The sequence below is a fragment of the Vidua chalybeata genome, chromosome 3 (genome assembly GCF_026979565.1).
Source record: "Vidua chalybeata isolate OUT-0048 chromosome 3, bVidCha1 merged haplotype, whole genome shotgun sequence".
NCBI lineage: Eukaryota > Metazoa > Chordata > Aves > Passeriformes > Viduidae > Vidua > Vidua chalybeata.
The window spans coordinates 110,073,719-110,100,036 of NC_071532.1; the positions used below are offsets into that span (position 1 = coordinate 110,073,719).

Here is a 26,318-nt window from a genome sequence, read left to right on the forward strand (position 1 = left end):
CCCAGGCTCAGTTTTCTTTTTGTCAGGTCTAGCAGATGTTCTGACAGAAATCTGATGTGTGAGCTCTCCCATCTGCTCCTACCAGTCCATTTGCTATCAGTGGAAATTGCTTCCCAAGGAGAATGAGTGGTCACAGAAAGTGAGGGATCACATAGCTCCTTTGTAAAATCATCTAATATCAGATTCCTTCTGTTCCATTTACTTTCCTGAATTCCCAAATGCATCCTTAGCATCTTATTCCTTAGCATCTTATTCTCCTGGCAACAAACCTGTCCTGTTATTGTAATTACTTGGGTTTCCTGAAACCACTGAGGAGCCCCACTTGGTGAATAAATGTATAAAACTTTTTTTTCTAGAACCATCTCATCAGATTTCTTCAGTTTCTGGTAACCTTTAAGCCCTATAAATTCTATAAATAATAGAATCACAGAGTAAGGAGTTCTGGAAAATTCAGACATCACAGATCTGAGCTCTCCCTTTGTTTTGAGCCAAGGTCTGTCCTGTCACATCAGTGGCTGGGGATCTGCCTGAACATCGAGGCTGGGATAAACTTTATCATCACACCAGTCCTCTTCATCAAAGCTACAGGAACCTCTCCTAATCTGGCGCTGCATTTGGGGGTGTGAATGCCATTGCAGCTGGCAGGGATCATCTCGTGGCCATTAATGGAGCAAAGATATTCTAAGAATTAAATAGCTGGAGAATATGTTTTATTTTAAGATGAAGAGCATTCCCCAAAAGCATGTACAAAACCTTAAGGAAAGAAAAATATCTGGCTATCAGGGAAACTCCAGACATTATTAGAAAGTGGTTTCCAAGATCAAAAGTGAAATGCACACCCAAGTTTCCACTCACTGACAAATTCACTGCTCTTCGCCCTTCTAAGAGCTGTGCAGTAGTGGGAGGAAGGAGAGATGGGGAGAGGTTGAAAAGCAGAGTTCTGTGAACACTTTTTCCTCTTTAAATGTACAATTTCTAGGTAAATTTTCAAATAAAAGCAAGAGGGATGATAAAAAGCTTCCTCTGATAGGTATAAATACTGTGAAGCATTTTCCTAATAATTTCTTGAAAAAATTTCTTTCTTTTCCCATAAAATTTCAAAATAAAGTGAAAAATACTGAATTCTTGGAAAATTTGACCATTCTGAACCCTTTCTCCCATATACAACTCCCATTCAAATGAATTTTCTCCTTAAACACACATCAGCATTATACACATGTTCCTCCTCCCTCAGGGCTTTCCCACCAAGGGTTGCCCTGCAAGCCCCCCTGAAGTTTTGCTGATTATTCAGAGAAATAGTGGATAAAACAGGGGACCTTCTGAGGGCCCTGAGATGTTTTGTCACCTACTTGGAGCAGCAGTTCAGCAGCCCCCCGTGGCACGTCCCCGTGGCAGCGAAGGTGGGTGGGCACGCCCCGGCACGGCAGAATTTTCCCTGGCTCCGGCACTCGACTGTGTCAGCAAAAAGAGGGTCTGCAGAACCTGTGGGGAGTGGCAGGAGTTAAAATCTCAGCTTTCTGCCTGAAATGATGAGAGGCAGATGTTCAACAAATCATGTGCTGTCTTTTTTAGCAAGAGGGGCATCCTGAGCGCAGATGCTCCTGGTCCCACTACTGCACCATCCCTGTGGGATCAGATTTTGCCTTTCAGCTGATGGTGGCTTTTCCCTCCCTGTGAACACTCTTCTGCTTACAAGCCCTTTTGCTCTTTATAGGAGTTTTGCTTCTCACCTGAAGTAGCCTGGAAGAGGAGGAGGAAGACAGCGAAGAGCAGGTAGAGGACCTTCATGGCTGAGAGCTGCTTGTGGATTGTGAGGTCCTGAAAAGCACCTGAAAGACCAGTGGTGGCTGGAGCTGGCTTGAGCAAGGGCTGGGACAGACACCCAGTATTTATAGGGCCCGTGGGGTTGTGCAAGTGTGACAAGTCAATGAGTAATTGCCATGAACTTTCTGGAGAGGGACCAGACCCCTTATCACAGGTGGCAGTGAACGTGTTGCAATCCCCCAAGGGTGAATTTCCACTTCATGTGTCAGTTACATAATCTGACCATCAGCCGAGCCTGACTGAGCTGCACTAATTTTCATGGCTTTTGGAAACCTCTTCCCAGCACAAGCACCAGGATGGGTCGGGGGGACTTGGAAGTCAGTGACCATTGGAGTGGGGACCCAGCTTTGACCCTGGATTCGTCACTCACTGACAGTTCATGTAACCTTTTGTCTCCATCTCCCCATCCCTGTAGCAAGGTGGATGATGTCAAAAGCAGAGGAGAGCATTAGGAAAGACTTGAGGTGATGCAACTGTTCTCTGTCACTTTTTAAACGGGTCTCAGGACAGCCTCACCCATTGCAGGGGGCTGACACAAAGCTCTCCCCCTCCTTCAGTCCTCACTTGTATCATAGAATCACAGAACAGTTTGGGTTGGAAGGGACCCTAAAGATCATCTCATTCCAGCACCCCTGCCATGGGCAGGGACACTTCCACTGGAACAGGTTGCTCCCAGCCCCATTCAGCCTGGCATTTCATCCCACATCATTCCCACTGCTCTACCTTCAGCCTTAAGGTGCAAATTCTGACCTCTTTGCATTCAGTTTGTTTGTCCACATTAAAAACCTCAGGAGTTAAGAGTTCTAACACTCACTAATATATCTCTTTCCTTTGAAAGGGAATAAACTACTTCATATACATACACAAGTTTGTGATGCAATGCCAAACATTTCCCCTCTTATTGCCCTAAAGGTCGGGAAAATGGGCTGATTCCACAAGAATCATGTCTGACATAATGCTTTGAAGGGCAACATCTTCTGAGACTTCACTTCAGAGCATGATCCCTGTGGCTGTAAATTTTCTTAAAAGGAGATCAATGCAGGGAAGGTTCTTCTTCACAAAATCCTGGGCTAATAAACAGTTTAAACAGTGTCACAGCCCAGGTGTTTCTGCAGTTCCTACCTCTGACATTCTGGTTCAGTGGTTTGCTTCCTTATTACCTCATTCCTTATATTTAACTCAGAGTTAATGGCATTTTTATTCCAAGAATTGTTCAGAGGATGAAAACATTACTGAGGTTTATGTTTAATTTGCACTGTAATGGGCCAGCTTGAGCAGCTGAGAGAGAGGTAACAAGGTGAGTTTATGCAGCAAATAACAGCAAGATAAACACTGATTTCCATCTTGCCCTCATAAAATCTAATTAACCAAGAAATGCCAAGCCTTCCTTTTTTGTCCTCCTTTTTTTTTTTTTATGTACCCTTGCCTCAAAAATTATCTTTTCCTTTGACAGCAACTCTCCAGCTTTCCCCATTTCCAATGGAGAAGAAATTTAATTTGTCACCCCTCTCTTTTCTCTTAAGTGGGATAAAGAGAGGCAAATGCCTGACCTGCAACACCAGCACAAATATACCAAAAAATAAAACCCTTTTGTTTTTCTCAAGACCCTTTGAGCTGTGAATTCCCCTCACCTGTCTCTCACACAAGCAGAACAGTTGGGAATGTTGTGCAAGTGGAAGCACTTGTCCATAAGACATCCAGGTTAGGGAGGAGGGGTGTTTTTCCCAAATAAAATCAGAGTGTGGCGCTGGGGAAGGTTGTGATTACTTTTTATTATTTGAAAAAACTCCACCCACTTCTATGGCTTTACTTTTTCCCTCCTCTGGAACAGAGTCAATCTTATTATTAGAGTTAAATTACTTAAATTTCTTTTGTATGGATTGCCATAGCACTCCGATTTCGTTGAGCAGCCTCCTTCCTTGCAGAAGTAGAACGGCCCTCTAGGAAACAGGGAAGAAGATCTTTGCAATGAGGGTGGCACAGGCTACCCAGAAAGGTGGTGGATGCCCCTGGAAACAATCAAGGATGGGGCTAGGAACAATCTGGTCTAGTGGAAGGTGTCCCTGCCCCTGTAATGAGATGAGCATTAAGGTCCTTTCCAACCCAAATTCTTCAAGGATTCCATGATTCCATGATTCGATGAAAGCGACCAGCACTCTGAGCCCTGCTAGCACAGGGAACCCAAAAATGTCATTCAGAGCAAGAGGAAAATTCCATGACTTTGACTTCTAACAAAAACAAAGACAGGAGCAAACTGGTTGTTTGAAACCAGGCAAAACTTGTATAAAACAGGCAAGGAGCAGAACAATTCATGCAGCACAGCAGTGACCTGGGGCTGGAACATGGAAGTGTGTGCATGGAACCCTATCCCACAGTACCCAGGGCCAGGATGAAGTCCTGGAGATCTCTGTTGAACATTAACTTCCACACATGAGCTGGGAATTCAAGGAGCTGCAAGTACCTATCCCAGACAAATCAAGCTGTCTAAGCAAAGAGGAGCTGGGGGGACTTTGCAATTCAATTTTCCTGAATTTTGCCCCAGCAGCCCTTTCCAAAGGTGATACTGCAAGGAAAATCTGAAATGTTGAGTGGGGAAAACCTTTTCAAACAGCATTTCAAACTGATATTTTTAGTCTTCTGCAAGACAAGGGTTTTTCTTCTCTTGTTCCCTCCTTGGGTAACAAACTACCTCCATAATAATTCACAGCAAGCACCATACATGATATTTTATAGGAGGGGTTTGCCTCAGTGTTTTAAGTGTGACTCATCAGCTAATGGCAAATGAAAAGTCTAAGAACTACTATGCTTTTGAGAAAGGTTGTTTAAAATAGGGTACATGTATTTGGATGGTGGCAAAACTTCATTTTACCATTGTAAATAAAAATATTACTTTAAAATCTTGTAGGCACATGGTTATTTAAGAAATCATGTGTTTATGTTCCATTAAAACCAAACGCATGTTAAAACAGAATCCAGTATTCCCCTGGCTTTCCCAATGATAGTGCAAATCATTATTATAGAATCATAGAATTATGGAAAGATTTGGGTTGGAAGGTGTGAGAAATGAATTTATAGAAAATTCTTGAAACCTGACAGAAAGCTCACTTAGTATACATCTGTAGCAAAACTTTGAGATAAAAAAATACTAACTTAAAAATACCATAAAATAAAACAAACATTATTGAGAGAGAAATGGAACTAGAAACAAATTTCAAAAGATGGCCTTACAAATAAAACTAGATACTTTAAAAAAATAAACTATGAAAGATGCATTGTAGTAAGACCCACGAAAAGTAATTTTAGATCATTAACTTCAAAGCATTTACAACATAATGTAACTAAAGCTAATAGACCAAGAAACACTTACAATATATTATAATTAAAAAATAGTTATCTTCTAATTATGATAACGTAAATTATAACATCTATATTGTCTCACCCTTAACATGAGACTAATAATAGAATAAAAGATTTTAAAACACCTCTCAGTTGCCTCATCTCTGAGTCAGAAAAGAACATAATCCAACAGGAAGTGACCTTAAAGATCATCCAGTTCCACCTCTGCCATGGGCAGGGACACCTTCCACTAGCCCAGGTTGCTCCATCTGGAACAGCCTGGTCTAATAGAAGGTGGAACATCCTTGGAACTGTTTAAAATCAGGCTGGATGAGGCTTAGAGGAACCCGGGGTAGTGGAAGGTGTCCCTGCCCATGGCAGGGGGTTGAAACTGGATGGTCTTTAAGGTCCCTTCCAGCCCAAACCATTCTGTGATTCCACGTTTCTATCCTTTGACATCATCCTGCTAAAGGCATGTGGAAGAGGTTTTACAGTGACTTCTGTGAGCCAGAGAGAAGTTTGATAAGAGGAACCATGTTTACTCCTGAAAGAATTTTCTACGAAGGTTGTTGACATAGAAACTGAGAAAGAAAGCAGGATAAATAAGAGAAACTGCAACTGCCTATTCCAATAAGCACTTTGTTTGTCTCGTGACCAATGAGTAAAGTGTAAACTTACAAGCTTTGTAAGAATGTATAAAAAGCATACATGCTATAATAAAATCAGTTTGAAGCCTTCTGAAAATGGAGTGTGCTGCTTTGTATTGTCTCTGTCTCAACTATGGCAAGGGCACCATGAGAATGGGAAAATGAGGGCCAAGGTTGCTTGAAAATGAAAATTTACTACTGGACATCCTCTAAGGGATGCACTTGGCTCTCACACACAGTATTCCCACACGTCACTTGTCATTAGAGTGCTTTGTGCCATTTCCCATGGGCTAAATGGGTGCACAGGGCAGGTTTTAACCTCTGCTTCTCCATCAGTCCTCACTGCGCTTGGCAACAGCTACAAAGGTCTCCTATTAAAGAAATATCCTAAAATTTTTAGATAAGGAGAAATACAGCAGATCAGTTAATGAATCCTGGTGTGTGAGATATTGGCTGGTGTCACTGACAGGGCACAAGGGGAGGCCTCTGCACATTTAAGGTTCAGCAGTGGTGCCGTGCTGAGGTCTGGGAACCTGGTCAATTATTAGCTGCCCTTGGCTGCTTTGATCTCAGCTGCTTGTGCCTTCGTGTTGCAATCCAGACACTGAGTCAACATTAAATAGAAATTTAAATGACAGCACTGAACACCAGCTGGGAGAATGTACTGTCCTCTGTGCCTCTAAGCTAAAGTGGAATTCCTCTGTGGAGGGGAGGGTGAGAAGGAATAATAATGAATGTTTGAGAGGAAGGAGGAAGGCAGGATCTCCTGTAGGCTCTGGAGAAAAGACTGGTACTTCTCTGGTCCTGATGAGGAGTTCCCTGATCTGTCACACAGCCCTAGTGCTGCTACTTTTCCTGAACAATACAGAGACTTCTGTGTGGATGGTATCCTACAGAATAACAAAGAAGCCTTAATTTTTAAGAGTTATTGTACAGTTGATGACGAGCTAAAACACAAGAAGTGTCTTCATTAGACAGTGAGCAGGGTCTAAATGCTTCCCTCTGTGCATCATTTAAATGTCTACTCCTGTGGTGTATTGGGTAGGTTCTGCTGCCTTTGGCACCATCATCATCAAAACCAGAATCATGGAACTCCACTGGTTCTTGTTAGGTAGGAAGCTGGTAATGCTGCAGCCACAAGAATTGGATTAATATATATTTATATCTGCTGCCCTGATTTTTAGAAGTGTTAAGTTTTCTTTTATAGTTCTTTTGAAAATTTTAAAGTTCTCATAAAACTTTTTCAGCCTTCTGATCTGTTTACATATTTCTACTGGAGTTCTCATGCACTGTTCATGTAAATAATGATTGTTTCACATTCTTCTTTGTAACAGGAAAAAATTGATGGACTGTTAGTTTGACCAGTGTGGTTGGAGAGGTGGTAATTCCATCCTCCAATCCACGATCACCTCTGAAATTCTATAAATACCAGATGGTCGAATAAAACTTTCTCTTTGTTCTCTTTTAAACTTACCAAGCATCTGTGTACTCACTCCATGTCCAATAGCGACATATATCCATAATCAGTCAAGTCAGCATGGCATTGACCTTCTCCTTGTTTTCATCTGAGTAGACAACTCCCTTGTGCCTGCTACATCCAAGATCACACCACAATTTATTGAACTGCAGCTAATTCAGGTAGCAAAGTGTGAGCAGTGATTCAGGATGTGACCACTGAAAACTCATCATCTGCAATATTCAATTATTAGAACAGCCCTGGCTGTTTTGTCCTCTGCTAGCCCTCTGCCAAAAATTCCTGGCTATCTCAATGATTAGTCCTGGATAGGAACTATTCCAGCAGGCAGCCTGGTGTGGTCACCTTGGACTGGAAGCCAAAAATTGCACAATATGGGTATGGTCAAATGATGTCATAACCCAGAGAAAGGCACTGTTATGTGTCCAGAAGCTTTCCAGGCTGTATTTGCAACTAATCATATTACAATGATTACATATTGCAACTGACAGAACGAGAGGACACAGTCTTAAGCTGCACCAAGGGAAATATTGATTGGATATTAGGAAAATGTTTTTTAGGGAAATAATGATCAAGTACTCTGATGGCCTGCCCAGGGAGGTGGTGGAGTCACCATCCCTGAGTGTGTTTAAAAGACATTGGATGTGGCACTTGGTGCCATGGTTTTGTTGAGGTGTTAGGTTTTGGACTTGATGATCTTAAGGGTCTCTTCCAACCTAATGATTCTGTAATTCTGTGAATTATTCATATTTGTCTGGTTTGGCACCAGCTGCAAATGAGCCTTTTATAAGATGCTTAACCAAGTGTCCTTCTCCCCCTTCTCATGGTTCAGTTGTCTTGAATTCCTCTGTCCTGCTGCTAGCAATCTTTCTTCTGCTATAAATGAATAATAATAATAATAATAATAATAATAATAATAATAATAATAATAATAAAAATAATAATAATAATAATTCTTTTGGGATCTAAATATCTGTCTTCTACAAAGGTCAGTGTCCTGATAAAAGTTTGGAATTGCATGGAATTTCATTCCTGTCTCTGCTTGGATGCCACTGTCCCCAAGAGAAATCACAGTGATTAAGGACGTCTAAACCCCACTCTGTGAGTCAATCACTGCAGATCTCCACTTGTACACATGGCACACAGTAAGGGATAACACTAAAAGAAAAGGTATCACTAATCTAACTAAAAAGTGTGTCCATTCAGTTAGAAAAGATGGCTTGAAATATCATATCACAGGATGGTTTGGGTTGGAAGGACCTTAAAGAACATCCAGTCCCACCCCTTGCCATAAGCAGGGCCACCTTCCACCATCCCAGGTTGCTCCAAGCCCCATCCAGCCTGTCCTTGGACACTTCTAAAGAGCAGAGAAAATCAGCTACCTGGAGGAGTCACCTGAAATAATTAGATACTTTGATTTACTCAGTTACCTCATTTCTAGCCCTCTGTAGAGCAGCCCACAACTCCGAAGGTCAGTATCAGGGACAAAACCCAGTTGTGCAAGCCATGACATCATCAAGCACGTCACCAATTTCCAATGAGCCAATCAGGGCATTGTGCAATGCAGGGGCCAGAGCTGGGGGTGGAGTTTGCTTTCTCCCACCCAATGGGCCGCATCTGCTGGGGACGAGAAGTGGCAGTGCCTGGCTCTTCACCTGTTCCTACATCACCCAATTGTTTGCTTCCCAGGTTCTAGTTTAAATGTCATTTTTTTCTTGAAACTTTTTTTTCCCTGAATTTAGTTTTTCCTGTAACTACATCCTTTGAGGACTGAAAGCACTTTTTAGATGACTATGTTATTTCTTAGGAGTCATAGAGACAGGATTCTGAGAATTTCCTTGATATCTGATGTCCTTTAAATATCTCCTTGAGATAAGCATGAGGGTGGTGAGGCCCTGGCACAGGTTGCCCAGAGAAGCTGTGGCTGTCCCTGGATCCCTGGAAGTGTCCAAGGCCAGGCTGGACAGGGCTTGGAGCAGCCTGGGATAGTGGAAGTGTCCCTACCCATGGCACAGGATGGAACTGGATGATTTTTAAGGTCCCATCCAACCCAAAACATTCCATTCTGTGATCTATCAGATTAACCTCTGGAAGCATCAGGTAAATATACTTTCTGCCTCTCCTTTCATTTCACCTCTTTCATTTCAGCTCTCCATTCACCGATGTTTTTTTTCCCCACCACACTGGTCTCCATGCTGGGGGATGAGGTTTGCTCCATCCTCAGCTGGGAGCAGGGCTGACATTGCAGCAGCTGTACCATTCCAGCATGGAAGAATCCCTCAAAAAACAGGGAATTCACAGAGTTAATTTTTTATCTCCCTTTTTCAAAGACATGTTGACATGGCATAAACCATCCTGACTCTCATCTGCTGAAGTTTACAAAACGTTTGAGATGATTTTCAATGACCCCAAGCCTCCTCTGCACAGAGGTCTCCACAGAGCCATGCAGGGCCAATAGCTCCTGCTCCCCTGTGCATGACTTCCCTGGGAAACCATGTCTTGAACAGCAGCACCTCACCCCCTCCTTCAAGGATGGGATTCCTCCTGGGTAATGAGCCACACACTTCTAGGAAATTGACCTTTGGAAAAGCCAAGAATTCCTAGCAGAATTAGGGGCTGTATTTCTCAAATCATCTGCACATTTTCACTCCCACGCCTTTGCTGGGGGTATAAAACAGAGTTTAACCTACCTTTTACCCCCATCTCCGGCCCTCCAGAGGGGCAGTGAGGTTGAGTTTGTGGGTGTGGGTGCAAAGGTCCTTTCCAGCCCAAACCATTCTGTGATTCTGAGGCAACAAGGGTGGCTGGGGCTGGCCACATCCATACTGTTAAATTCCTTCAGCTTCAGGAACAGGTGGCTGGATTAGAACTATCCACAGGGAGTGGTTCCTAGCCCATACCAGCCCCCGTGGATTTGTGACAGTTGTTCTGGGCCCAAACTGAGCCAGTTTAGCTGATATTACAGAGCCAGGCCCTGTACCTCTGTTCCTACACTGCTTTACTGCCAACATGGACATGGTGCTGCCCCAGGACATTTTGTTATGGATGTTCTCACAGGAGAGAAGCCTTTCCTTCCCTCCTTCCTCTCCACTCACTCCTCCTGCCCCAGGACACTCAGCAGTTCTGCTGGTACATTATTTGGACCACAGCTGTTGCAATCACACCACAAGTGAGTGAAATCTCTGGCTTTTACCCTAAAATGTAATTGGCCTTTTGGATTACAGCAGCTCTGTATTTAATCAGCCATTTCCACCATCTAAAGGACATAGGTCTTGTGCAATGATTTAGTTGCAAGAACAATTTTGGTTACAGGAATATGATATAAAATCTCAAAAGCATAAAGGAAGGAAGTAAGCAGCCAAGCTGTTGGATCAAATCCCATTTGCAGACAGCTCCTGTTCTTACACAAGGTACAGAATCCCAGGGAAAACTTCAGGGAAAGGAAAGAAATTTGGTTGATTTTCCGTGCTTAAAATAAGACCTATATTATTTCTCTATCAGCTTTAGGAGATGGGGAATGAAGTGCTGAGCAGGGCCATCTGCTCCAGCCTCATCTTGCCATTTTCTTTCTTGGGAAAAATTCTCATCATGACTTTTTCACTGCGAACATAAAACATAAAAAGTGTCTAGCACACTTCTGGGGCTTTGAAAAGCTAATGGATTGTGATAGGGAAGGGAATGCAATTAGAATGATGGGTACCTACAAACTGATGAGCTCTGGCTTGTATTCATTTAGACATTTATTCATTTAAAAAATATACTCTTAATTACATCTCACTGCCAGCATTGGTGTCTGCTCACAAGGCTGGTTCCTGTGCTTTGTACAGGTTTTCTTGGAATTTGTTCTGATGTTCACCCAGTTCCTAAGACAGCAACCTAAAAATCACTCATGAGTACATCCTGGGTCTGCACCTTGCAAAACAGCTGAAGAAATAGAAAAAAAGAGTTTACAAAAAATCAATTATGAATTAAGGTCTGGAATCTGATGACAAAGAAGTCTGACAGTTTTCAGGCTTGGGTATTGCAACAGAGATAGAGATAAGAAAATGCTTTGAGCCTTTTTTATTGTTGTTTTCCCCTGAAATAAATCCAAGGAAATATTTCTCTCTTGAAGATTCTTAGTTGATAACCCATCCCATACTGGTTTATGGCCTGATTTTAAAGATATCAGTGTACAAGCTGAAAGCCCTTCTGCCTCTTGATTGCAGAGAAAGATAAATATCAACCTCATGCTGTCAACGAAATGTACATTGGGAAAGAAATTACCCAGTGTCACAACCTGGGTTATTCTCCCCTAAATCCATTAGCCCCGAGTACTTCTGTTATATATTTTCCCACTTGCTCCATTTTATGAATTTCCCTGCTGTTGGTGTGGCTTTTAAATAGCTGGAATAAAATTGCCAAAACCCCAGTCTTTGGGATTTTTTTCCATGCCATTGCTGAAGATATTTATAAAAATGCATCCCTACATGGAACACTGAGCAATCACAGCCCTGACACCCCCATCCTGCTCCACACTAAGGCAGGAGTGAGATGTAGATTTAAACAGGGAAGGGATGAGAGCAGCAGGGACAGGCTTGGCCAGAGGAAATAAGAGACACAATGTTGGTTAGAATCACAGAATCACTGAATTATTTAGGTTGGAAAAGAGCTCCCAGACTACTGAATCCAACCTGTGACCAATCCCCACCTTGTCAGAGCACTGAGTGCCACATCCGGTAATTCCATGGACACTTCCAGGGATGGAAACTCCGCCACCTCCCTGGGCAGCCCCTTCCAACTCCTGACCACCCTTTCCATGAAGAAATTCTTCCTGATATCTAAATGTTAATAGGTTCCTCCATCACTTCCCCAGCAGTCACTTCATTGATTGATTCAAGTACTGAGGGAATAAAGGCTAAAGAGCTTTTTTTTTGGCATGGAATGAGCCTTCCTCCACAAACAGGAGGACCTACAAGTTGCCTGGAGAGGGTGTAGAATCTCCTTCATTGGAGATATTCCAGAACTGTCTGGACAAAATCCTGTGCAATGTCTTCTAGGATGAGCCTGCTTGAGCAGGGAGGTTAGACCAAATGATATCCAGTGGTGCCTCCCAACCTTATCCAGTCTGTGTTTCTGTGGTCTTTATCCTTAGGAAGGTCCAGCAGACTAAAAACAACCTTTCCCTGGTCACTCACAGGGAGATGTGACCTTGTCCTCAACTTGGACATTGAGACTTGAGCCAACAGGGTGGAAAGAAATGAAAACAAAACTTCAGCTTCCAAAACAGTCATGGGATCATTCTAGAAGGAAGCCTGGTGACACAAGAGTGACACTGTTGTTTATACAAACAGAAAAAAATAAAAACCAACCTTGCTGCCTGACAAAACATACTTCAAGTTTCTACTGAAAAACATTTCTACCAGACACAAACAATCCAGAGTTGAACCCAATCTGTCACTGTGTGAAGGAGTCCCAGCTTCAGGTTTCACATCCTCCTCTGGTCAAGCTACTTCTATGTTAATTTTCAGAGTAAACTGCTTTGTGTAACAGACCTTGATAGGGCTGATCACAATTCCCTGAGAACTGGATTTTCACCGGAAAATAAAGTTATATAGGAAAGAGAATTTGTTACAGGAATTTACAGCAATGTGGAATATTTTAAGCCTTTGTCCCTCACATTTCCCTATTTGATACAGCTTCAAAGATTTCCTTGTTTATGCAAGAGAGAGTATTTTAACTGGAAACATTTGGAGAGTCTCAAGATTATGAAATACTCTTGGTTGTTAAGTAGCATATGACAACTTGCCTTGAATTGGAGACATCAAGTTCTACTCTCTGTTGAAGTCTCCCTTTGATTAAACCTCATCACCAGGCTCTTCATAGAATCATCAAATTGTTTGGGTTGAAAGTTCCAGCCCCCCTGTCATGGGCAGGGACACCTTCCTTAGATTGTGACTCAAAATGCTCCTGTTAAAAAAAAAAAAAAAAAAAAAAAAAAAAAAGGCTTCCAGAAGTCTTAAGAGTTTGGTCCTTTGAAAAATGAGAATAGTTGTAAACGCGTCATTTTTATGAAATCTAAAACTGTTCCCGTTGCCTGCAGTGAAAATTCTTCTGATGAGAAGTCTACAAGAATAATGCTTCCTACCAGATACCTTTTCAAGAGAGTGCCAGTTGCCCCAACAACAGCATCTTGAAAATTGTACTTTTTGGGGCTTTTTCATCTGTTAAAGATTTACAAAAGGAAATACCTGAGTTTCTTTCCATTCTGAGAAATCAAAGGGACAGAAAATCACAGAGCCAAAGACAAGGACATTTGACTTAATGGTCTTGGAGGTCTTTTCCAACCTGGATGATTCTGTGACATTGAAAGCAGTAAGGCAGCGACATCTTGAGGAAATCCCTGCTCACTCAACCCTTTGGTGGCACTCCAGGCGTTATGGAATAAGGGATCTTAGGTTCTTGTCTGTCTTACTGATCCATTGTCTTATTTCAGTATGTCTCCTGTCTATATATTTTTAAATTCACCTCGAAAGAGCTCTTAAAGGAGTTCAACTACTTTTTTATGAATTATAACTCATATAAGGTAATTCCTACAGATTCAAGCCTTTTTTCCAGCCCTCCATCCCCTCTGTCTATCTCACCATGGGGAATCAAGAGAACACTAAGCAGAGAGTTAAAAATCCTGATGACCAGTCCTGATGGCTCAGCAAAGGCTCCCCACAGCCAGGTGTTTCAACAGAACCAACAAAAAAACCTCACTGACATAGTGAAACAAGTTCAGTGAGAGCCGTCAAGGTGGAGGGGGAGTTGGATACAGGGGATGTGAGGAGAGACGGGGAGAAATTTGGTTTATTCAATCTGAGGAAGAACATACTAAGGGATCTTATCCCCCCTAATAGCTACTTACCCTTCCAAAGGGGTTTTGGGACCAGAAGAATTGATACCCAGACATGAAGCCACATCTGGGGTGCCTGCCCACTATTCCTGTCAGATTTGCAAACATTGGATAAGGGAAAGCTGAAGTTGCGCTTTGAAGAAGCATAACTTTGAAGATACTTTGAACACTCACCCAGCAAGGAAAGACCACTCTGCCATGGCTCATCCACTGCCCTCCAGCAGGGATTTGGGGTACAGAGTTACAGAGTGGGAAGGCAAAAGTAAGTGCCCATCTCATATGCCCACAGAGGGGGCATCCTGACCCCGGTGTGATTTGAACACACAGCCTTCTGATCTGGAGTCAGACGCGCTGCCATTGCGCCACGAGGTCAGAGGTGGGGCACTCTTTGCTCAAATATCATCCCGGAGTTTGGGGCATTCTTTGAGGAAATGGGAATTCTGCATCACCTGACAGAGGAGTGGCACCATCGTCGCCTGCCTTGCCTTGCTGAGAAAAGAGGGCTCTAAATGAGATACTTAGAGGAAGAAAGCCAAAAATGGCCACTGCCCAGAGCAGCCCTGCAGAGCCTCTCCCAGGAGAAACAGGCTCCTGGATGTGGCGTCTCCAGAGGGACAGGAAAAATAGTGGCCCAGTGTTGGAACCCTGGTTACTGAGACTTTTAGACTTTCTGTGCTGACAGGCACTGGCCCCTAAGAGAACACTGCATTTGACCTGAGGCCATGGAGAAAGCTTCCAAAATTGAATGACAGAACTGGGATTATGGGTGTGTAGTTTGAATAGAAATGTGTAATATCACATAGTAGAAAACTTAGAGTTAAAGGTTTTAGAATATAGTAATATATATATAAAACAAGATATAGGTTTTAGAGCAGAAGCTAGTCCTTCTTCTTCACCTTCTTCTTCATACGTTGGAGTAGTATTGTGTCATTAGATTAAAAAATCCACATTGTGATCCACAAGTATATAGTTGACTTAGTTATTAAGTCAAAAAAATAATAATTTAAGTGTCATTTCTTAATTGAACAGTTTATCCTTGAAAAAACTTATCGAGAGAGAGATACAGCTCCATGTTTAGTTTGTTGAAATAAAATGCTGTAGAACTCACAGTTTGTGAAACTATTATATAGGTAACAACTAATAAACATCTGAGTCCAAACATGAAATAGCACCTCACACATTTCATCCTAGCCTTAACAAAAAAAAATAAGCAAAAAATTCCACAGCCCAGCGCCTCCCGGGGACAGAGGCCCCATTCACCTGGAAGATGCATGGATATCAAACCCATGATTCACATGTCACAGGTCATGTGAATCATGACCTGCAGGACAAAGCAGGGAGATGTGGTGGGTGTCTGCTGCGCTTTGCCTCATGAGGAAGCTGAAGGGGGTGAAGGCTTTCTCTGAAAAGTGGAAAAAGCTCCTCAACTACAGGCTCAGTTGCTCCTAGGGGACCTGGACTTATCTCCATGTGATATTTCCCTGGAAGACCAGGTGAGGTTGTACAGTCAGTCCTGGACTGTTTAAGGACAATGGTTCAGAGTAAACAATGGAAATAGAGAGAGGTTCCTGATGAACACCACAAGGAGTTTTTTTCAAGAAAAGAGTGAAAAAGAGTCTGGTCCATCCCACCTCAGAGGCCAGGTGAGAATGTTCCTGAAATGAAGGAAGAATGTGATGATGGCTGGAGACAGGGACCATGGACTTCCCAAGGGCAGAACACTCTGGGACAATACAATTTCTTCCTCGATGGCCAAATGGACACTGAGAAACATCATTAATTTTGACTTTGGTTTCACCTCTAACAAGGACTCCCAGACATGTCCCTGCAGCAGGACACGCACACAGAGCAGCTGAGCTCAATCCAAAGGCAAAGCAAAGGGCCAGGAGCAGGCACTGAGGGGGTTGGGGTCAGGGGTTGGTGGTCCAGGGGACCCTTCACTGCTGGATGCTGAACTGGGTGTGGTTTGGGGTCTCTGTGGTGGGAGCAGAGACTGTTCCACAGAAGGAAGGACATGGCCAGCCTGGTGGGGACATGGGAATGGCAAGGGGACAGGGCCAGTGGCGCAATGGACAACGCGCCTGACTACGGATCAGGAGACTGCAGGTTTAACTCCTGCCTGGCTCAACAATTTTAGCCCACGGAAATTCCTCCTGCTCCCTTTGTCAGCACCTTCCTTCTCCTGCCCATCATCCATCCTCCCTCAAGCTCCTGATGTCCTGCCCCACACTCCAAAAGGGGCAGGGCTGGGGCCCACACCAAAGCCAGGGCACCACAGCAAATCCCACAGCGGAATGCAGGTACTGCTGTCCTACAGCCAGGACAGAGACAGCACTCCCAGGATGTGCTGGCACCTCGTGTGCCCTGCTCCCCAGCCCCTTCCAAGGCTCACACTGGCCTTGCTGCCCTTTGACAGTGCCTTGACAAGTTCTGCTCTGGAATCAGTGCCCTGCTCACAGCTTTGATGTCACAAAAGGGTGTTCCTGTGATGGTGATGTTGGAGAGATGGAAGGTTAAGGGCCTCAGGATGGCAGCTGTCCCTTGTCACCTCCACCACCAGTTTCAGGGCGATCCAGGCAGGACTTAAACCTGCAGTCTCCTGATCCACAGTTCATAGTCCATTGAGCAACTGGCCCCAGCCTCTGATCCCACCTGCTGTCCTCACTTCAGGACCACCTGGATTTATTGGTGGTTAAAGGGAAGTGGCAGGATTTCACCTTGCTCCCACCTGCCCATTCCATGTCAGCCTTGCCCTCCTCACCTGTGGTCCCACCGGTTCCACCACCCAGGAGAGGAGATGCCTGTACCGATCTCCAGGCTCAGCTCAGCTGCTCTGTCTCCTGCCTTCCTATGGGATGTGTAGTTAAACTTCCCAGGCCTTATAGAACTCTCTAGAGCTGTGGTGCCCAGTGGAGGGGAAAGCTTAGCCCAAGGCCACCTCCACTTGCTCCAGCCTGGTGACAGAGGGGCAGGCAGGTGAGCTGTAGCAAGATCTTTCTTGATGGCCAATTGGTCTGGGCTACCCTGCACATGGACACCTTCAACCTTCCTGGCCCAAGCCACAGACACAGTGAAGGTACGAAACAGTGATGACAGGACCATGAAAAAGCAAATAAGGGATGAAGCAACAAAAGAACATGGAAATGGGAATTTTACATCAAATAACAGTGATCCGTGTTGGAAATTACATTGCGGTCTCCAGTCCAGATCTCTGTTTAATTTATGGCATGCAGATCAGGACTGCATCCTCAGACTGAATATCTCCAAGGATATAGAGGCCACGGCCTCTCTGGGCTCCTCTTTTAGTGATTTACCATCTCACAGAGAATTTTTTTCACCAGTGTGTCCAGTCAGAGCCTGCCCTGATACGAGGGAATTTCTGCAGGAAGCCCATCAAGAAGGGACAACACCAGAGAGAGGCAGGTCACCATGGGGAAAATGTCCCCTGTCACGACCAATATGACAGCCAGGCTGTGGGCAGGAAAATTGCGAGCCAGGCAGGAGTCGAACCTGCAATCTCCTGATCCGTAGTCAGGCGCGTTGTCCATTGCGCCACTGGCCCCGCCCTCCCAGAGCTCTGGGGGCTTCCCATCACTGGATGGGCTTTGTGACAGAATTAATTAAGTACAGAAAAAATAGATTTAGGAGATCCCTGGGAAGCAGGTGATCAAATCCCTGCTCAGGGAACAACAGTCTTTGATATCAGGTTGTAGTCAAACCTTAAAAAACTCCAAGGATGGAAGCTCCAAAGCTTCTATGGGACCTTGTCCTACTCTGAGACCATTGCTATCCCATGCAAAACTTGTCAAGGCACTGTCAAAGGGCAGCAAGGCCAGTGTGAGCCTTGGAGGGGGCTGTGGAGCAGGGCACACGAGGTGCCAGCACATCCTGGGAGTGCTGTCTCTGTCCTGGCTGTGGGACAGCAGTACGTGCATTCCACTGTGGGATTTGCTGTGGTGCCCCTGGCTTTGGTGTGGGCCCCAGCCCTGCCCCTTTTGGAGTGTGGGGCAGGACATCAGGAGCTTGAGGGAGGATGGATGATGGGCAGGAGAAATTTCCGTGGGCTAAAAGTGTTGAGCCAGGCAGGAGTTAAACCTGCAGTCTCCTGATCCGTAGTCAGGCGCGTTGTCCATTGCGCCACTGGCCCTGTCCCCTTGCCATTCCCATGTCCCCACCAGGCTGGCTGTGTCCTTCCTTCTGTGGAACAGTCTCTGCTCCCACCACAGAGACCCCAAACCACACCCAATTCAGCATCCAGCAGTGAAGGGTCCCCTGGACCACCAACCCCTGACCCCAACCCCCTCAGTGCCTGCTCCTGGCCCTTTGCTTTGCCTTTGGATTGAGCTCAGCTGCTCTGTGTGCGTGTCCTGCTGCAGGGACACGTCTGGGAGTCCTTGTCAGAGGTGAAACCGAAGTCAAGATAAAAGATGTTCCTCAGTGTCCACTTGATCACCAAAGAAATAATCTCTTCAAAGAAATCTATTCCTTTGGTCTAGGGTGGTCTGCCTTTGGTAAATCCTTGGCCTTCCAGTCATTTTCATTTTTTATCTTTCCTCCTTTTGGGCATGGCTTTCTGAAGGATTGTTTCCATACTGTTCAGGCCGACTCAGAGCTGTGATTGCCCAGGCTACAGCTTTCCAGATGGTCTTAATATTCTTGAAAAAATCTTTCCGTATTTGTTCATCAGAAACTTGTCCCTTTTTCCATAATCCTACACAAGAGTAATTGCTCTTCATTCCCCTCCAGGTATCCCCTGGACTGACCATACCACCCCATGTTACCTTGCCAGGCAAGCATGTGCAGGTCCTCCAGAAGTGACTGAACCTGTAGTTAAGAAGTTTCCTACATTTTCCTGAGGAAGGCACTAACTCCTTCTTGAGGTAAATTATGGCAGACCCCCACCACAACAAAACCTCCTTGCTTGCATCCTGACCCATAATTTCTATCCAGCACAGCTCCCTGCTCAAAGGAGAGCTCTGGGCATCATGTTCCCTGTAGAGTTTAGTTCATGCCCCTATCCCCTAAGCCCTGCCCCTCTGTCTTGGTTTGAAAAGACAGGTAGGAAGGCAGAAGCCTTCCTTGAAATGGAAAATGTAAACCCCCTCCCTCCGAATTTTTATAATTTTGAAATTAAGGGGTTCTCAGGCAAAGATATGGGAAGAGGAGTAACAGTTCTTTAGTAGGAAAATTAAAAATACAAGTGCAATAGTACAAAAAGAAAACAAATCACTGACAGAGTCAGAATAGGACCTGACACCCTGTGGGTCAGGGTGGTGGCAGCAGTCCCGTTCCATGGTGGCTGCAGCCCTCCTGGAGTGCCAGCTGGAGCAGGGATCCTGTACAAGGGTGGAGTTTTCCTCTGAAGGTCCAGTGCTGGTGTAGATGGGCCTGGTCTTCCTCTGGGAATCCAGTGGAGAAGAAAGCTGCTCCTCTGGGAATCCAGTGGGAAAAGTTTGCCTGTGGTGTTCCAAGCCTCAAATTCTATCCAGGTAGGAATGCTTGGCTCCTCCCCCTGGGCAGAGTATCTCCCAGCTGGATGATGGAATTTTCTCAGCCATGCAGTGACACTCACTGACGCATGAACAGAAGATATCTCCCTGGAAGGAGGATGGATTGTGGAAGATATAAAGAAAAGCTGCCCAATTAACAGAAGACAACTGCCCCACCTCCAACAGATGGAAATAGAATACACACCCCCCTAGCCTAAGACACCCTCCCACAGAGCAGCCCCCCAGAAAAGCAAAGGGGTGCCAGTGGTACCCCAGAGTGACCCCGGTGTGATTTGAACACACAGCCTTCTGATCTGGAGTCAGACGCGCTGCCCTTGCGCCACGAGGTCAGGGTGAAGGGGGTTCAGGGGCCTTGGATTGGCTGCTGGGAACATCCTTTCCATGGGGACCAACCTGGGGTGTCCCTGCACCCCAGGAGCAGGGCTGTGGCTGTGGAGGGACAACCTGAGGGGAGGGTGGCCAAGGCCTGGCTGCAGAGACCAGGCTGCAGGATGAAGGTATGGGGTGGAATGAGGGGACCTACAGGGTCAGTGAGGGCAGGAACCAGGCTCAGGGATGCTCCAAGGGAGGATGGTGGCTCAGTGGGGGAACACAGGGCAGCCCAAGGTGGGTTTTGGCTGTGGACCCAGTCAGAAATGGTTTCGGCAGAGTAGAGCACACGTGGGCTCAGGCCAGTCACAGCTCCTGATGTGCTGCCCCAGCCACAGCCCTGTGCTAGCTGGGAGTGGCACCTGGAGCTCCTACAAGGAGGCCAGGATGTCCCACCCCTGCAGGCAAGGTCCACCAGCAGCTCCAGCTGCCCAGTCCTTTCCTCATGGGCGCTTAGGGCAAGGCTGCCATGGACAACAGTATCAGTAAGGACGTGAAGCCGTCCTTAGCCCTCTCCAGCTCCATCCCAGCTTCATTCCCACCCCATGGGAGACATGCTGGAGACAGTCTCCAGGGTCTTACCAGGGTGTCTGGAGAGGGGAAATACAGGCAGGGGCTGTGGCCAGCAGTGCAATGGGCAAAGCACCAGGAAACTCCTCTCTGGCTCAACCTAATCCTGGTAAGAGCAGAGATCTCAGTATTACTATAGTTACATAGATTTTTTAAGTTATAGAAATGTTATAAAATTATATGAAGTTAGGAAACATTAACTTTAAAGTTAAACACTTACCTTGAATGTGACTCCCTCCAAAAATTCAATTCCTCTGTAAAATCTGATGCCTGAAACCAGATCCCATCCCTGCTGTCCAAACATATTAATAATTATCACACATTTTCCCTGTGAATTACCAGTGCTGAGGATGGAGCAAAGAGGTATTTCCTCTTGCTTTTACCTTTCCACCTGAACAAATCCTGCACCACGGGGTCCCTTCCTCCTCCAGCACCTTTTCCCACAAGAGGGAGCCAGGAGCCAGCTCATGGGCTCCATGAGCTGTAAGTCAGGCTGGAGATTCATTTTGTTCCATGAAGGATCCTCCATCCCAAGGTCAGACTGGAAATTCAGCTTGTTTCCTTCCTGGAAATACAGTGTTTTTTCCTCCACAGCCCAAAGTTTTTGTCTATTCAACCCCAATGGTTGCTATTAGATTTCCCCCCCCCATATTTTTCCCCGCTGACCACCCCTAGTGGCACCTCCCCTCATCCATTCTACTCTGTCCCTTGCTCCTTACAATGTTGTAAATAAAGTCGGGTTTTCAGCCAGTTCCAGGACCAGTTCAGCCCAACTGCAGTCAAATCCTGCTGATTTACATTGCCATAACACAAATCTGGTTAAGTGCTCTGGGAAAGCAGATGTTTCCCATAAATCTAGCATCCCAGGTATTATTTTCAGAGCTGTCCCATGACTGAAAATGAAAGGAAGTCTTCCCTTCTCATAAAAACTCCCTTACTCCAGGGGATATGAGTCCCAGGCCAGATCAGCAAACCCCTCCAGGGATGGGGACTTCACCACTGCCCTGGGCAGCTGTGCCAGGGCTGGGCAGAGCTTTGTGTGAAGGAATTGTTCCCAGTTTCCAATCGAAACCTCCCTTGGTGCAATTTGAGGTGATTCCTATTGCTCTGTCCCTTGTTTCTTGGGAGAAGATCCCAACCCACCCCTGTCTGCCCCCCCCCGGTCAGGGAGTTGTGCAGAGCCACAAGGTCCCCCCTGAGCCTCCTTTTCTCCAGGCTGAGCCACCCCAACTCCCTTGGCAGCTTCTCACAAGAGATCCTTAGGGGAGGGGCAGAACTTCCACTGTGTGTAAGCATTTCTTTTGTGAACCATATAAATCATGTCTCTGACCTGGAATAAACTGGGAAAGTAACCTGGGAAAGGAGGAGAACAGAAAAAAGCAAACAGTGCAGAGGCATCAAGGCAGACTGAGATGGTACTTAAATTTCAAAAAGTTGGGGATTTTTCTAGGATGATTCCTATTCCTTAATTTGAAGGGGACTGTGATTGTATAAGCACTTGTGGTCTGATAGTGAGGACATTCTGGGAATGATGAGGAGGGATTTTGAATATGAGATTACTGGGCAGTCAGTCTTCTTCCATCATTGTTAACACACTTGAGGTTTTGAATTTGTACTTTACCTCCCATGGAAATAAAATTTTAAAAGGCAAACATTTCCAGGCCATCACTACAGAACAAGACTTTTTTTTTTTTTTTTTTTTTTTTTTTTTTTTTTTTTTTTGTGATTTAAAAAATAATTGTTGAGAAAGCTGAGTGTCTGCTCCAGTCTGACAAAGTACAATTGACAGATGCTGTCTGAGAGCTGAGATGAATATCTCAGCTAGGATCCCCTTGGATTCAGTGGGAACCTGAGCCAGCTGAAGGGTTCTGTTGCAGCCTTTGTTTAATCTCTGTCCCTGGAGTACCTGGAAATGGACACAAACACCTCTCCTTCACGAGTGCAGGGCACCTGCAAATTTGCAATGGAAAGCAAACACAGAAAGCAAAGAGGCAGACAGAGAACAATGAACATGGCTGAGGGGGAGGTTTGTATTGTTGATATCAAGGCTGCTGGGTCAGAACAACATCAATAAATACCTTGTACAGAAAGAGGCTGAAGTAAATGATGGAGGGAGAACCTGAGCTGTCAGCTGCCACTTCCACGTGTCTGTTGATATCATTCAAACTCTGTACAGACAAATGCTGAGGAAAACTCATTAATCTCACTTGTCATGTGCTCTTTGTGCACCTGCAAAGTTGAAGGTGCTGCTGGTGACACCTGAAAACTGATAATCTGCACTTCATATATCATAGAAACATAGAATGGCAGAAGGGTTTGGGTTGAAAGGGGTCTGAAAAATCATCTCATTCCAACCCTCTGCCATAGACAGGAACACCATCCACTTTGTTTTTCTTCACAGAACCATTCACAGAAAAAAATACAACCATTTTATATGTTTGTGTACATGAAAAATGTACACGCAAATGATCATTATCATTTATTTGTTTCTCTTGGGAACAACTGTTGCATCACAGGACATGCAGCAGGATCAGATATTCTCTGTTGCCCAGAGAAACTGTGGCTGCCCCTGGATCCCTGGAAGTGTCCAAGGCAAGGTTGGACAGGGCTTGGAGTAATCTGGGACAATGAAAGCTGTCCCTGCCAATGGCAGGGGGTTGGACTGGATGATCTCTAATATACTTTCCAACCCAAACTATTCTATGATTCCATGATGATTCTATGATATTCCAGCTGCCTTCTCTCCCACCAAACGATGGCTAATTTTCTCCAGATAATCCATTACCAACCACATTGACATTTCGAGTTAATGATGCTCTCTGGGTGGATCCATATTGATAAGGGGGCCTCCCAGCAGCCTTCCCAGTGGGGAAGGCAGGGAGGCACAGCTATTTGTCCCCTTGTTTTTGTGCCCCTGAGCCACTGCTCAGGTTGAGCCATGTGCAGAGGTCAGGCTGTACCTGCTGCCTTCCCCTGCCACCCCTGCCAAGGTTCCCCAGACAGCCACAGCTGTTCCCACTGCCCTATAAATGCCAGAGTTCTCCCTCCTCCCCTGCTCAAAGGTTCTGGCATTGTGGCCCTGTCTCGACGCTGCAGCTGAGACCTTCCACCATGAAGCTCTTCTCCTGCCTCATGGCTCTCCTGCTTTTCCTCCTCCAGGCTGTTCCAGGTAAGGGGCAAGCCCCACGCTGGGGTTTGCCTGTGTAGGAGGTACAGCTCGCTTGTGTGGTGGTGCAGAACGTTCTCCTCAGCTCCTTTCCTTAGAGCAGTTCCCTTTTTCTCAGTCTAAAAGCAGAAGTGAAAAATTAACCTATGGTGGGCAGGTGTCACACCAGAACTTCCCCACAGAAGCCTCTGCCAGGTCTTATGACTCTTTGAAATATCTTTATGCCACTTTGTGGCACTATTGGATGGTGGCACCATGGAAATCACCTCCTCTTCTAACCCCAGGGTTAAAAATTGTCCCCTCTGTGTAGGTAGAAGAGAGCAGAGGTGTTCCCTGTTCAAGTTGAACTGCACCACTGACTTCAGCTCTCTGAATATTCAGGTTCCCCTTCCTCAGCCCTTCTGCTGCACTGACTCATTTTCTGATTGTGTTTTTATCCTACCTGTTCCTCATGCTTAATGAAACTCCTCAGCTTGAAGAAAGGCTTTCAGAGAAAAAAGGGACTAGGCAAACTGTTTCTTCCTGCTGTTAATTGAGCCAGATCCTGCTTTTGGGAGTTTTTAAAAGTCATAATTTTATCTTCAGAGCATGTGATGACCTTGCATGTCCCTTGCATGTCCCTTGCATGTCCCTGCAGCACTGCAGTCCCAGAACTCAGAAGCATCCAAGACTGGGCTGTTCCCATTATAGCAAAAAATGGCCAGGATATGTTCAGAAAATTGACATCAACCTCTATGTTTCACTCCAGTTGTACAAAAACCTTCCTTGAAATGCTCTGAGGTCCCATGAGTTCCACAAAACTTCTGGGTTTTGGGGGTATTTGTGTCAGACCCCTAAACGGGATCTGTGGGGTTTCAGCAGGAGGAAGACCATGAGAATGGACTGATCCTGCAGCACAGCTGGGAATCCCATTCCCCCTGTAGGTCTCGGCTTGCCCAGGGATACCTTGCGTTGTTTGGAATACCACGGCTACTGCTTCCATCTGAAATCCTGCCCAGAGCCGTTTGCTGCCTTTGGAACTTGCTATCGGCGCCGGAGGACCTGCTGCGTTGGTATGTGTGGGAACCCTGCCCAGGAGGGCAAAATCTGGGGGGAAATGGCTGAACTCAGCAAAACAAACTTTGCCTCCAAATCATAGAATCCCAGAATGGTTTGGGTTGGAAGGGACATTAAAGCTCATCCAGTTCCACCCCCTGCCATGGGCAGGGACACCTTCCACTATCCCAGGCTGCTCCAAGCCCCATCCAGCCTGGCCTTGGACATTTCCAGGCACAGAGTCTAAGCCATCTCCTTCCATGTACAAAGATGGACCTGTGTGTTCCTCCACTGACATCAGTGTGGAGCCTTTGGGAATGGCCAAAATGACCCAGAGCTCTACCTCCAGCTGGGGAAATAAAATGAAAATTTTGGCCCACAGACAGTCCTCCTTCCTTGGTAAATCTTCCTATAATCATCTGTTGGGGGACTGCTGGCTGCACCCACCCTGCTGTGCTTAATGGGTGCCAACTGACCTCTTCCTTGTTATTTTATCTGAATCTTCCCAGAATTGCTTGGTTTTGGTACTTCTCAATAGGTAATCCTCAGCATAAATCATTCATAAATATATACTTTAGAAACAACTGTGCTAATCCTAGAGTTCCTCTGATCCAGCATCCTGGATCTGTCCGTGGCCAGAAGTGGATATTTCCTCACAGTTACTCTGTGTGTGTAAAGTGACCACAACCATATCATTACATTTCCTTATATTTTATTCTGGCTTTCATGAAATTGCAGCTCAGGATTTTTAGATTTAGGCATCCTGGTGTTTAAAAGTCCTTACTGGATTTTTTTTCCCCCCAGGTTAGGAATTCCTTCCATTTATTTTAAAACCTCATCCCTCGCAATTTTATTCAGTGCCACCTATTTGAAATGCAGTCATTCTGCATCCATCTTTTTCACAGCTCTACAATATCCCTCCCTCATTTAATTCTTTTCCAAGCTGGTGGGTCACAAATTCCTTCTTTTACAGAAGTGCTGTGATAAGCCCCAAAGTTCATCTTTGTGTCTTTGCTTTTGGGGACACAGTAAACACAACTTCCCAACATTTTTTGTGTGTGAGATGGTTTGGGTGGCAGTGTCAGGTTTGACTGGTTTGACTTAAGCCCTCTGAATTGCAGACACGACATCCGACTTCCACATCTGCCAAGATGAGGGGGGCCATTGTGTGCCCCCAGAAATCAGATGTCTGCAAGAGCAAGAGGGACTCTGCCCTCGCAGAGGATGGAAGTGCTGCACAGAAGTGTGACAAAAACCTCGCGGGACTGCAGAAAACCATGGGAATGAACAGCCAAGAAAATAAACAAATTTTATTCCTAGTGTTGTAGACGTGTCTGTTGTTCTCAACATGCAAAGTGTGTAATTAAATAGTGGTAACGTGTCTTTATATAAAGAAGGCAATAAATGATAAATAAACAGGTATAACAGTAATTTATTTATGGAAGGAGGCAGAATGTCTCTCTATTACGTGTAGAATTACACAAAAATTTGCTGTTGTATCCTTGGAAAC

General features: G+C 45.2%; 1 long non-coding RNA gene and 5 other non-coding genes across 8 annotated transcripts; 2 read left to right on the forward strand and 4 right to left on the reverse strand.

Moving 5' to 3' along the window:
* Window positions 1–14,458: 14,458 nt before the first annotated feature.
* On the reverse strand, window positions 14,459–14,530 carry TRNAW-CCA (transfer RNA tryptophan (anticodon CCA)). The gene has a single exon. It is a non-coding gene; the product is annotated as a tRNA-Trp (tRNA).
* Window positions 14,531–16,212: 1,682 nt separating this feature from the next.
* Window positions 16,213–16,285, forward strand: TRNAR-ACG (transfer RNA arginine (anticodon ACG)). The gene has a single exon. It is a non-coding gene; the product is annotated as a tRNA-Arg (tRNA).
* Window positions 16,286–16,693: 408 nt separating this feature from the next.
* LOC128786152 (uncharacterized) lies at window positions 16,694–24,783 on the forward strand. Of its 3 annotated transcripts, none has more exons than XR_008430193.1 (3): window positions 16,694–17,234; window positions 18,905–19,038; window positions 24,697–24,783. It is a non-coding gene; the product is annotated as an uncharacterized LOC128786152 (long non-coding RNA). The 3 variants fall into 3 exon arrangements; XR_008430191.1 differs by lacking the exon at window positions 24,697–24,783 and adding an exon at window positions 19,524–20,111; XR_008430192.1 differs by lacking the exon at window positions 24,697–24,783 and adding an exon at window positions 19,648–20,111.
* TRNAR-ACG (transfer RNA arginine (anticodon ACG)) lies at window positions 17,648–17,720 on the reverse strand. The gene has a single exon. It is a non-coding gene; the product is annotated as a tRNA-Arg (tRNA).
* On the reverse strand, window positions 18,233–18,305 carry TRNAR-ACG (transfer RNA arginine (anticodon ACG)). The gene has a single exon. It is a non-coding gene; the product is annotated as a tRNA-Arg (tRNA).
* TRNAW-CCA (transfer RNA tryptophan (anticodon CCA)) lies at window positions 19,926–19,997 on the reverse strand. Its single transcript has one exon. It is a non-coding gene; the product is annotated as a tRNA-Trp (tRNA).
* Window positions 24,784–26,318: the final 1,535 nt, after the last annotated feature.